Source organism: Cryptomeria japonica, chromosome 4 (genome assembly GCF_030272615.1).
Source record: "Cryptomeria japonica chromosome 4, Sugi_1.0, whole genome shotgun sequence".
Classification (NCBI taxonomy): Eukaryota; Viridiplantae; Streptophyta; class Pinopsida; order Cupressales; family Cupressaceae; genus Cryptomeria; species Cryptomeria japonica.
In genome coordinates this window covers 50396575-50409445 of record NC_081408.1, presented here as the reverse complement: position 1 = coordinate 50409445, position 12871 = coordinate 50396575, and the positions used below count along the sequence as shown (strand labels likewise).

Genomic DNA, 12871 nt, shown 5'->3' with positions numbered 1-12871 from the left:
TCCCAATTAGTCAATTTAGATTTGAAAAACATGCACATGCTTTGAAAATACTTGGACCAATTTGAGAATGCCATATGGGATGACACTTTACACAATGGAAGACAGTTAGAGCCACATGTCTTCATTTTGCACTCATGCATAAGAAAAAGGGTCCCATAGTTTTGACACTACAAGGCCACGATAAGACTTTGCTTGGCTTGGTCGACTAAAGGGGGCTCAATGCACATGGCATAATTATGAAGTACCACAAAGTTGAGTAAACTCTAACATTTATGACACCACAAGGCAACACAACCAATCAAATGATGTTGAGCTGGATGAGAGGTAAACTCTACCTTGTGAATAGGTAGGGTTTGTTGGATATGTGTTGCCATCACATAGTGACATGGCTATGACATAACACTGATCTCGACAGCCCATGGGTGTGCACCCAACCGCCACGTGTCGTCATCACATAACCCTGATCAAAAGACTATGGACTTGGGAAAAATTAAAACTAGGTGGGAAAAGTTGATATCTAGGTAAGGAGGTCGGTAAACAAATACTAGTAAAGACTCAAAGTCATAACTTAAAGGCAGGTGATCGATCACAACAAGTCACCAATGAAATGGATTGTAGGGCCTAGGGTTTAAGGATGCTTGCTAGGAACAAATGATTTAACACATAGGCAATTTTTTGAGGAAGGGAAAAATAGAATAGAGAGCTAGGAAAAGTTGTAGGGTTCCACTAGACTTAGTCATACACCAACAACACAAAAAACAACCCACCATAGGTAGACAACAAGACACCAACTAAACAACAAAAAAAGAGCAAAGACCAAAATATAAAATAACTAGATATCCTTCATGACTTCCTCAACTACCAGCTCCTATTGATAGAATCTCTTTAGATGAATAACAAAACTGACTAGCTCTTGCTCTTCCTCTTCAATTTTCTTACTCCCTCAATCTCCTCAATCTCCTTGATTTGATCTAAACGAAAAAACTTCAAATTGTCCAACAGACCGTGACAAACATTAACAACCCTTTCCATGTTGTTTTTTATCACAAAATGAGACATTCAAGAGAGTAATAAAATGCTTTTCCCATGTTACAAGTTTACTTTTATTTAAATTATTCCTACTCTAACTCGAGAGTGAGTCTTCTACATTGGGGTCCCTTGTTTGGACACATACATCATTGGCAGTGAGTCTCGTATCTATGCGTTGAAATACTTCTATATTGGCGCGATCCCTTTGAGTCTCATATTGCTGTAGCGTGGCAAGGTTTACTGCTGCAAATCGTGGTATTCATTGGGGTCCCTTGTTTGGACGCATACATCATTGGCAGTGAGTATCGTATCTATGCGTTGAAATACTTCTATATTGGCGCGATCCCTTTGAGTCTCATATTGCTGTAGCGTGGCAAGGTTTACTGCTGCAAATCGTGGTATTCATTAGTAATATTGGAATAGTTTTTGGGGCGGAAGCTCCTGTCTTAGGGCTTGTATTTTGTATTGGCGTGAGCTCGCTGTGCTTTGTAAACCTGCAATATTTTGGACAGCAGTATCATGTGATTAGTTCTTAATCTGAAATTTGCAAAATATAGAGCAAGCCTCCCATATTGGCGTGGGAATCCTCTTTGCATGTGGGAGTCTCCCTAGCACGGCTTCATCTTTTGGGCGTGGCTTCTATCTTGGCGATCGGTTGCTATCTTCCTTGAACACAAGCCTTATTCTTGACATAGATTCATGGGCCTTGGCGTGAGCCGAAGCTTCTTGTACTTGAGGGATTCTCATGCATGTTTGTTGTGAGAACACAAGGAGAAGCGTGGACTTTGCTGGAGGGTCGAACTGTATGGAATTTGAGTTCCCCTGTTGACAAACATAAGAGTTTGGCGTGGATTTTAAGGTGCATAATATGCATGTTTTGTATGCAGCAAATACTTTTCTCTAGTAATCTCCTGGATTTCATTGCAAACAGATTTAATCTTAAAATTTCTGTTTTTGAATATCATTTGTGTCATGGGAAAAATCTGTCATTCTGTCTGCAAGTATTTTGAGCTTTTAACTTCGTGCAAACCTTTTGTCAAAATCATTTGGAAACATATTGCACGTTTTTGAAAAAATTAGTAAGGGATTTTACATATTCAACACCTCTCCATTCTTGAAGGTGAAAATCTTTCCCAGCCTAATATCATTAATAATCCCTTGAAAGGATATTTCTCTCTTATTAGCAGAGAGGAAAAAATTAGGTCTCAAAGATGCCATCTCATGCTAAGAGATAATAAGATGTGAAAATACAAACGGTTCATTGTTTTAACTCCCCATGCCACCTCTCACTTGACAAAATGAGTACCCCACGTCATATGCAAAGTGTGCGAAAGGGTGTTAGGCACATAGTTCAATTATGACAGCTCAAGCATTTTGAAGGGCTATGAAGAAAAACTTATGAAAATTGATGTAATTATCATCAAAATCCATTGTAGGGATTTGAAAACTCCAAACTGCGGTTATCAAATAAAAATTCTTGTCAAATCCACCAATCAAAGAAAGACGACAATACAAAAGAAAACCGAGGGAGCACATAAGTTTCCACATCAGCCAAATAAATGGGAAAGATATTCCCTAAAGGGAATCCAAAATACCAACTATCAATACTTGAGCCAAAGGCATTGTGAACCATTGAATTGATTGTGAAGTTGCTAGATAGCTAGTTGCTTAATTAGCATCACTATTGTTGTGTGCAGAAAAAATACATCCAATGATTTCGAGAAGGGCCAAACCAACTTGAGAATGTTGTCTAGTTTCCAATTCAGAGAACCATTATTTTGGAAAGCATTCAAAATAACCATCGAATCACTTTCAAGGTAAATCTTGGAGAACCCAAACCTTGGAGCCTGTTGTGACATATTTACACATCGCCCCATTGCAAATGGGGACCCCTACATTCTGCTTTCTAGGGTTTGCTTTTTAGGTCTTTTAGGTTCTTGTCTATTGACCTTTAGCATTTGAAGGGTTGCCAGGGGGCTCATTAGGGTAGCAGGCCCTGCTTGAGTCAGGTGGATCTCCTCAAGAGGTCAGGTCAATTGAGTGATTAGGGGTAATTTAGATCATTCCTAGGGTGCTTTTTGTGTACTATCTGGTCGCCCTTCAAGTTGCTAAATCAAACCTTGGTTGAATGCATAATGTCCTCCTAGGTCCCATCCTTTACATCAAGGGCAGAGCAAATCCACCTTGAGAAGTCTAGAATGTCATCCTGATCCTCAAATGTCCTGAAATTTGGCTAAGTCTGGAATGTCATCCTAATCCTAAAATTTGACTAAGTATGGAAAATTGAAGAATCCTCCAAAAACGAGATTTTGCATTATAACTCCTGGAGGTCCGAAACCACTCTCAAACATCTTGATAGTATATATGGAATATAACTTAAAGTATAAGAACTTATACTTAAATGTTATATTCCATATATGAATCCTGATGGAGAGGCTAAAATGTCAAATTTTGCTCTTGACCCTTCCAAAGGGTCCAGAGCGAATTTCAATTTCGCTCTTGACCCTTCCAAAGGGTCCAGAGCGAATTTCAATTTCGCTCTTGACCCTTCCAAAGGGTCCAGAGCGAAATTTCACAAAGGACCTAATTTCTTCACCTAAATCATCGAATGGTCGAGCAAATTTGCAAGGATATGGAAGGAAATAGATCTAGGATCAAGTCTAAGACAAAGTCAAGTCAGTTTGAAGGTGAATTGAGCTTAGAATAGGAATTTCGCTCCTGACCCTTCCAAAGGGTCCAGAGCGAATTCCTTTATAAGACACTCTACATTGCCCAAAGTCATGAACTAGCTCATTCCTAGGCTTGAGTGAAGGCAAGACACCTATTTGGAATGAAGAAATGTGAAAGATGAAGTCAGGATTATAGCCTAAGGTGAATTTCGCTCCTGACCCTTCCAAAGGGTCCAAAGCGAAATGCTTAGAAGAGACCTTTTTCCCTGTTGTTTTCACTAAAAGTCTTGTTCCTTGGACATGGTGGGGGTAAATGACGAATCTTTGCCTTTTGAAGTGACAGAATGTGAAAGAGTGAAGGAGTTTTGACCAAGACAAGAATTTTGCTCCGGACCCTTCCAAAGGGTCCAGAGTGAAATTCATTTTTTCTCTATTTTGCTCTTTAACTTGACCGAGTTTGGAGCTTCTAAGGAATGATTTGGGGGACTTGGATGCATATTTGCCTTGGAGAGAAGGTTTGAAGCAATAAAATGATGGAAATCAACCTGGAAGGAGAATTTCACTCCTGACACTTCTAAAGGGTCTAGAGCGAAATCCTCCATTTGACCTTCTTTTTGCCTTAAGCCCTAGGTTGGCCTTGTTTGGAGCTAGTTTGATGGTGGATTGCCTTGATTAGGGTGAAAGGAAGTTGAACTGATCACATTTGAGGAAGAATTGGATGAATGAAGTGGAAAATTAAACAAGAATGACAATTTTGCGCCTTGACCCTTCCAAAGGGTCTAGAGCGAAAATCCCCATAGCTCTCATTTCCTTCCTAGTTTTGGCCAAGTGTTGGTTTCTAAGGCATGTCGGAAGGTGGATTGATATGTTCTTGCCTTGAGAAGTGGTTGAAAGCATTGAAAGATGAAGATTTTGCCTAAAGGATGAATTTCGCCCCTGACCCTTCCAAAGGGTCCAGAGCAAAATTCTTTATAAACCTCATTTGCTCCCTTGCTTAGGCTACAAACCTTGTTCCTTGGGTAAAGAGTGATGCATTTTTGCCTTCCAGAGAAGATTGGAGTTGAAAAGATGAAGAGTCAAGTCTAGAGTTGGAATTTCGCTCCTGACCCTTCTAAAGGGTTGAGAGCGAAATTTCACAAAACCACTCTTTTCTCTCAGTTTTGTGCCAAGTCTAGTGTAGGTCAAGGTGAATTAGGATTGGAGATGTCCTTGGGCATAACTTTGGGTTGCTAATAATCAACAAATGTGAAGGAATTAAGCAAAAACTAGGATTTTGCTCCTGACCCTTCCAAAGGGTTCAGAGCGAAATTCCTAAGATCACCTATTTCCCCTTCAAAACAAATCAAACTTTTGGTTCTTATGGCCTAGATAGGAATGAAGTAACGTTTTCTTGGCCTTTGAGGTGAATTGAAATGGAAGAATGAAGGAATAAGTTCAAGAGCAAGGATTTCGCTCCTGTCCCTTCCAAAGGGTCCAGAGTGAAAATCCTAAAACCTATTCTATCTTCCAAAATTTGTGCCAAGCCAAGCCTAGACCAAGGTGAGAGAAGTTGGGAGATGCCCCTAGGATTGCCCGTGGATGGATTTTGGCCACCAAAAACGAAGATTTTGAGCTAGGACAAGGATTTCGCTCCTAACCCTTCCAAAGGGTCCAAGGCCAAATCCTAAATAGGTCCTGTCCCTGGCCATGGTTCTTAGTGAAATTCTCCTTTCATTCCATTTTGAGGTCAAACAAAGTGTTGTCTTCATAGGGGAAGGATCCAAAGATGAGAGTCCAAGTATAGAAAGCGAGAAGGATAGATCTAGGTGAAGGAAATCAAGCAAATCTTGAATTTCGCTCCTGACCCTTCCAAAGGGTCCAGAGCGAAATTCCCAAAATCACCTAATTTGCTCACGATTGAGATTAAGAGATGGATTCCCAGGCCTTCGTGGAGAGAAGACTAGTGTATGCTTGCCTTGGAAGGCATTTTGGAGTAGAGAAATGATAGAATTTGTCCTAAAATGTGAATTTCGCTCCTGACACTTCCAAAGGGTCTAGAGTGAAATTCCTTATAGGTCCTGTCCTTGGCCAAGGTCCAAAGCGAAATCCTCTTTTTTGGTCTTTTTGGAGGTCAAATCAATGATGTCTTCAAGAGAAAGCGATTCAAAGGTCAAGAAAAGTTCAAGGCAAGGAGATGATGAAATTTGAGCTAAAATGCAAATTTCGTTCCTGACCCTTCCAAAGGGTCCAGAGCGAAATTCTTATAGGGCCTGTCCCTGGGGAGGATCTTGAGCGAATTTCATTCTAATGCCTTTTTGTTGATGATTTAAGGAAGAAAATGCTATGTGAGATAAATATATCATGTGTACTTAATCATCTTTTGGTTTGTTTTGCAGGTGGAAGAAAATCAGGCCAGGTCAAGGACGGCCTATTCTAAGCCCATCACCATCAAGGACGTCCCAGATGCATAAAGGAGGACTCAAGATGTTTTGAAGCATTGGAAGACTTCAAGTGTTCGAGGATCTGCAAGCTAGCCTCAATGTTGATTTTAGTCTTTTAGATTAATTCAATACTTAGAAAATAGGAATTTGACTTAATTTCCTGATTATATGAATTGCTGTTAGTACTTAGGAATTTCCAGAATTAAGTAAAAGTTAAGAAATGAACAAAATGAACACACAACACACAGGTACCCTGGGAAAACCTCCTAGGAGGAAAAACCCAGCAAGTAAGATCCTCAGATCTGATTATGCCTTAAATACAATATTCTGATTACAACACTTATCTCTGATTGCTGTCCAAACAGCAAGTTGCCAAGGTGATGTAGAGTGATGCCCTAGTTGTAGATGATCAAGACATCCACCAGCAGAAGATAACTTCGATAGGCTGAAGCAGCATGTAGCTAAATGTTCTTGCAGTTCACCAAGGAGCAGATTTGCCAAGTGTAGGAGGGCAGATCACATATAGGAGCAGAGCAGATTGCATTGTATGTGTGATATGAAAAAAATGTATTTACTTCATTTGATGAACTCATATATATATCTTCCTCTAGGTATAAACCTCTAAAGTCGGCTTAGCATAAAATAACCTTTATTTTATTTATTATTATTCCTTAGCATGTTTTTATAAAGCCACATCAAGTGGCGTGAGGATAGGGTCTGCCCTATTTTATGTTGGCGTGAGAGAGAGGGCCCAACCCTAAGAGTGGCGTGTGGGAGGAGAAAGGCCCAGCCCTAAGAGTGGCGTGTGAGAAGGGAGAGAAGGGCCGAGCCCTTGGCGGATTCCAATGTTGCCTTAAGGCAATTGGAATCCGCATTCTACCTAGTTACAAAGGAACCACATGATGACAGAGAGGAATGACCTTACCAACACTTCAAGGCGAGATATGCTACCAGAGAAGGAAGACTTGACAATAAGAAAGCCTCATCAAGCATATGGGAGTCAAGGAGGTACGCTGTTCATCAAAGTACATCAAGGACGAAGGAAGATCAACCAAGGCACAAACGTCAGATAAGGTGGCATCCCGGTCACTGCTCCTCCAGTCAGATTGGTCCACCTCAGCATGTCCAGATTCAATGTGCCTGACTCATCAGGGACGATGCAAACTTTGGTGTACCTACCCCCGCTTCCTATTGGTCCTCACTCCTGGAATGTAATTTTCTAATTGGCTAAGGAAGTTTGTTGTAACAAACCCTAATTAGGGTTTCCATCCTGTAATCCTAGCCATCGATTCTAAGTCAATCAGAGCCAACTATTTGTAAAGGGTTCTCTATATAAAGCCCTGGCTCCTCATTTGTAAGGGTTAATAGTTAATAGTCAGAGAATAGGAAATAGTTAGAGAGAATAGTCAATAATTCGTAGCATTTTAGAGTAGAGTAGAAAGAGAAGGCAAAGATTGTTGCCAAGACATTGTTGCAAAAGACGTAAACTTCATTGAAGAAATGGTGAATTCTATTTGTCGATTCAACAATTTGCATGGTCTCTATACTTCTCAAATTTGATTTCATGTTATTAGATGAGTGGAAGAAATGTGTATGATCGATGGTGAAATTTGTATATCCATACTACTAGCAGTTTGTTGATTGCAAACTTGCCTTGTGTAGTCAACTGGAATCATTCAGCTTAAGCTTAACTTCAATTATCGCTTCTTCATTGATATGCATCAACCTGATGGTATCTATGCTTGTAGCGGTGATCTGAACATCATAAAGCTCTCCTTAGAAGATCGCATTAACCTTGTGGAGATGATCCTAGCATGTCAAAGCAAGACTTAGTTAGATTTTCATCAAAGGTCATCCATTGCTCTTACATTCTTAGTGTTAGAAATAGATCCCGTTTCAACCCTTATCCTTTTTTCCTTTTTCAAAATGAAGGGTCAGTGAAATTCCACGTTCCAGTAATATCCAAAACAAATCAGATGCTCAGGTCATCGAGTGTAAGTCCCCTTGTGATTCCAGCAAAATCACATCATACCCCAAGAGCTTATCCACACGTAGAGAACCTACAATTAGAACCTTGGAGCTACTCCGATTGATCATTCTACGAGATCTTTAGAATTCGGGGAAGCTTTATTCAAGAGAGGATAAGGTACCTTTAGGTATTTTATTCTGTGTTTGGTTGTGTACAAAAGACACATCAACAGAGCCAAATGGATTCCAAGGGTGGCAAAATGAGCTTCTACCTCATTATTGGTCCTTTGGGAATGCTTTAATCAAGCAACACAAACTAACTTTCATGAGCTGTCTCAAATGATGCATCCTATGCGCAGAAGACTAGGATTACCTCTAGATGCCCCATCAAAGTTCATGTTGATGAAATTGGAAGGGGCGGGGAGCCATTTTTCTTTGCTACATAAAGAAATTGAGGATTGAACCCTCCAAGCCCCATGAATGGTTTATAATATGGTAATGTCAAACCTAGTATAATTGAACCCGAGGAAAAAATTGCTGAACTACCAATCTTGAACTTGAACCCACAATTGAGAAATGATTTATAAATCCATATTTGAAAAGTTAATTAGCAACGAAGTAAAAAAGTTGCAACTTATCACTTACATAAACAATGAATAAAAGAATAAGTCAAAGCACATATAGTGGTATGTGTTGGGTTTAATTTTGTAGTCAATAAGACAAAGTGGCGATCAGTAGGGTATTACATGGACTGAGGGAAAGACAAACAAATCTGCAATATTAAGGAGCTGGTGGGATAAAGTGGACACAGCCAATGATTGATTGGTACGGAGATTTGAAAGAATAAAATACATAAGTTTCAGGGTGCAGCTGCTGTAACACATGCTGCAGCCATCACTCGAAGGAGGAAAAGGGATCGATTGATATTTTGGTTTTATTTTATCTTCATTAACCTCATCTTTTGTCTTATCTGGTATTCCATAAAGAAATAACAGCTTTTGGAATTAGAAATTAGTCAAAGGGAAAAGGATGTGAGAGGTAAAAGAGGATAAGGAAATCACATGCCTTCTCTTTGAAGATCGGTAGGGTATGGTGGGATCCGTACCAACACTAGGGAGGAGCCGTACATCACAAGAACTCCAAATCCAGTTGTCATCAATAAAATCAGGAATTTATAGAGGTTTCTTCTTGAATTTATTTAATTATATTTAGCTGTAATTTATTTTAAATAAATTTTGAATTTGGAAATTGTTTTGGATAAATAAAATTTCAAGAAGAATAGTTTATTTCAAGAATGCTAAGTTACTGATTCGAGTATGGGTGTGGGTATGAGATAAGGGTTCAGGTACACGGGTACGACACCTTTTTTTACCTTGGGTACAGTATGAGTATGTCTGTACACACACATATAATACAATGACAGTGGGTATGAGTACGGGTATGTCCATATGATCTTAATATGTGTTGTGATAATGAGCCACTAAAGACAAAATTGATACAAGGCATTGATGTCTCCTTCTGTGCTTTTTAATGTGTTGATGTGGGCTTCCAAGGTTTCATAGGCGGTGGCACACCTCTTCCTTTCTTCATCCATTTTTGTAGCTTTGCAAGTATGTTTTTTCGCATGGTGATCTTCTACAGTTGTGTCTCCTGGAGCACCCCATCCACCGATATCTTAATTTGTGCCTCAAGGGGTTGAGAAGAATCCCCATGTAGGTGAGGGCATTTATTTTGGATGTCCTTCATAATGTCCTCCAATTGCTTTGACCTTTCTACATTCTGTTTCAAATTTTCTTCACTTGCTGTTTGGTGTAATGGCACCTTGTTGTGACCATTTCACACATCGCCCCATTGCAAATGGGGACCCCTACTTTTTTGCTTTTCAGGGTTTGTTTTCTAGGTCTTTTAGGGTTTTGTCTGTTAGCCTTTGCATTTTGAGTGTCGCCAAGGGGATCACATGGATAGCAAGTCCGGCTTGAGTGATGTTCTGATCTTGAAATTTTGGCTAAGTCTGAATGTCTTGATCCTGAAATTTGACTACGTCTGGAAACTGAAAAACCTCCAAAAACTAGATTTTGCAATATAACTCATGGAGGTCTGAAATCACTCTCAAACATCCTGAAAGTATGTATGGAATATAACTTAAAGTATAAGTGACATTTCACTTATACTTAAATGTTATATTCCATAAAATTATCCTGTCGGAGAATTCAAAAAAGTCAAATTTCGCTCCTGTCCCTTGCTGAGGATCCAGAGCGGATTTCGCTCCTGACCCTCTCAAGAGGTCCAATGCGAATCTCGCCCCTGACCCTTCCAGAGGGTCCAAGGCGAAAATCAACCTAGGACTCATTCCTGGCCTTATTCGACCAAATTTTGATTTGCAAAGCATTTTGTTTGGACTTTGGAATTGATTGAACACCTTGAAGAAAATTATGAATTTTGGCCAAGGAAGGCAATTTCGCTCCTAACCCTCTCTGAGGGTCCAGAGCGAAATTCATTGTAGACATCATATGCCAACACGTTTGAATTTGAAACCTTGTTCCTGGCCTTGAAAATGATCTTACCTTGCCCTGTGAAGTGGTTTGAAACTAAAAGATTGAGCAATTTAGCCTAGATTGTAAATTTCACTCCTGACCCTTGTTGAGGGTCCAGGGCGAAAATGTTGTTCAAGTTTATTTCTCGCTAATTTTGGCTAACTCATTTTGTGCAGGGTTTTTCGGAGAGAAGATTGGACGTTACTGGATGCATTTGAAAGTTTGAAAGTTTGAAAAATGGTGAATTTTGGGCAACAAAGACAAAAATCGCTCCTGGCCTTCACTGAAGGTCCAAAGCGAAAATTTCAAAGGCACAATTTTCTTGCAAGGACAAAGCGATTTTATGATTGAAATGAATGAGGAAGGGTGTGTTTTGCCCGTTGAAGATAATTTGGAGGGCTAACAAAAGATGGATAAGCTTGAATATTCAAAATCGCTCCTGACCCTCACTGAAGGCCCAGGGCGAAAAACCTAATATCCAACCTTTTTCTCCAAAATTGAGCAAAGCTAAGCCTAGGCACAAGTTAGAAACGGTGTTTGAAATGCCTTGAAGTGGAATTGAGATGCTGAGAGTGCAAATTTTGATGACAATAGGGAAAATCAAATTCCAAGGCGAAATTTCCAAGAGTTCTCACTTCCCTTGTATTTCGAGATGGTATTTTGTTTCCAAGACTCAAAAGGGAGTGAAGAATGATATTCTATGCCTTGAGGGTAATTTGAAGTTGAAGTGATCAAGAATTTGTGCAAAAGACTCAAAATCGCTCCTGACCCTCACTGAAGGTCCAGGGCGAAAATCACAAAACCAACATTTTCCTCCCAAGTTTGTGCTAAGGCAAGGTTGTGCTAAGGTAGAGAGGGTCCTCCAAAACGTGATGAACAAGGATTTACCTCCAAAACTTGATGATCCTAGCCTAAATTGCAAAAGTCGCTCCTGACCCTCACTGGAGGCCCAGAGCGAAAATCTTTGAAGCCCCTATTTTGCATTGCAAAAGCAAATCAAGCATGCATGGAACGAGTAAAGGAGATCATTGCTTACCCCACAAGGAGAATTGACAATTAAAAGATGAAGGATTAAGAGCAAAATTGAAAAATCGCTCTTGACCCTCTTTGAGGGTCCAGGGTGAAAAAACAAACAAACCTAAATACACTTTTCTCCTAAAGATCAAATGAAATCAAATTCAAAACTTCAATTAAAAATGCCATTTAAATGTCTAGATGAAGTTTTGGGCGAAAAAAAGGAGGGAGGTATGCAAGGTCTAGATTGAAAAATCGCTCCTAACCCTTGCCAAGGGTCCAGGGCGAGATTAGTGATATCCTTCATTTTTACATTATTTGAGCGTGATATTCTTAAAAATTCACCAAATTTACTCACCTCAAAGCCTTTGGAAGATTAAATCAAATTCACATTAAATTAAAGGCATTTCAATTTAATAAATTAATTTTGTACCTTGAAATAATCAAAATAAACATCTTAGAGGTATTAAAATTAATTTAAATAATTAAAAGATTAAAGGTTGAGCGCACAAGGCATTATTTTGTCTTTATTTATCAAGTCGGCCTTCTTCTTGGTGGTTTTTTATTTTATTTTAAGGCTTAATTGCTAGGTCGGCCTCAAGAAGAATCAAGGTAAGCGCTCTATATAATGGGAGAGGTTCTTTAGCAAATTCAAATCATTCTTGCATTATCTCTCATGCGAACTTGAAGAGCATATTTTGAGGAGCGAAATCCAGAAGATTGAAGGTGAAATTAAGCAAGTTTGAAGGTGAATTTCCAGATTTTGGAGAAGCTAGTGGAAGGTGAAGCTCTTTGAAGGCTAAAGGAGGCGTACTTCATCCAAGGGAGGGCTATAAGTCTTGCCCAACGAAATCCGGTCTTCTTCCTTCATTTTTCAAGGTTTTGTACTTAAGTACTCAAGGGAAGGTATGAAGAATTACTTTTTTGAAGATCTCATTCAAGACTTATTATGATCCCATTGCAATTTTGTAAACTCTAAGTCTTGAAAATCCAATTTCCATTCATGATTAATTTGAAAATGTATAGTTCTTGATTTATCATGACTTTTTTCAAATTAATATCTTAAGTTTTACCTTTGAAAGGTCTTAAATTTCATTCTTTGAGGTTTGATGCTCAAAAGACTAACTTTAATATTTTGTGTAGGCATCAAATGGAGATCCCGGAGTTGGAAAATCAAGCCAGATCAAGGACGGTCTCCTCCAAGAAGATCAAGCAAGGATAAGGGCGACCTCCTCCA

The 12871-nt window shown here is 39.3% G+C and overlaps 1 protein-coding gene across 2 annotated transcripts in view; it reads left to right on the top strand.

Annotated features, from left to right (window-relative positions):
• The first annotated feature begins 1134 nt into the window (after positions 1 to 1134).
• LOC131056797 (probable CDP-diacylglycerol--inositol 3-phosphatidyltransferase 2) overlaps positions 1135 to 12871 on the top strand; it is a 107006-nt gene continuing 95269 nt past the window's right edge. The window contains exon 1 of one of the 2 annotated variants that reach the window (XM_057991068.1): positions 1135 to 1327. The gene's annotated coding sequence lies outside the window, so the exon portion shown is untranslated. Of the gene's footprint in view, positions 1889 to 12871 lie in introns of both variants that reach the window. The other variant, XM_057991067.1, reaches the window with a different exon arrangement.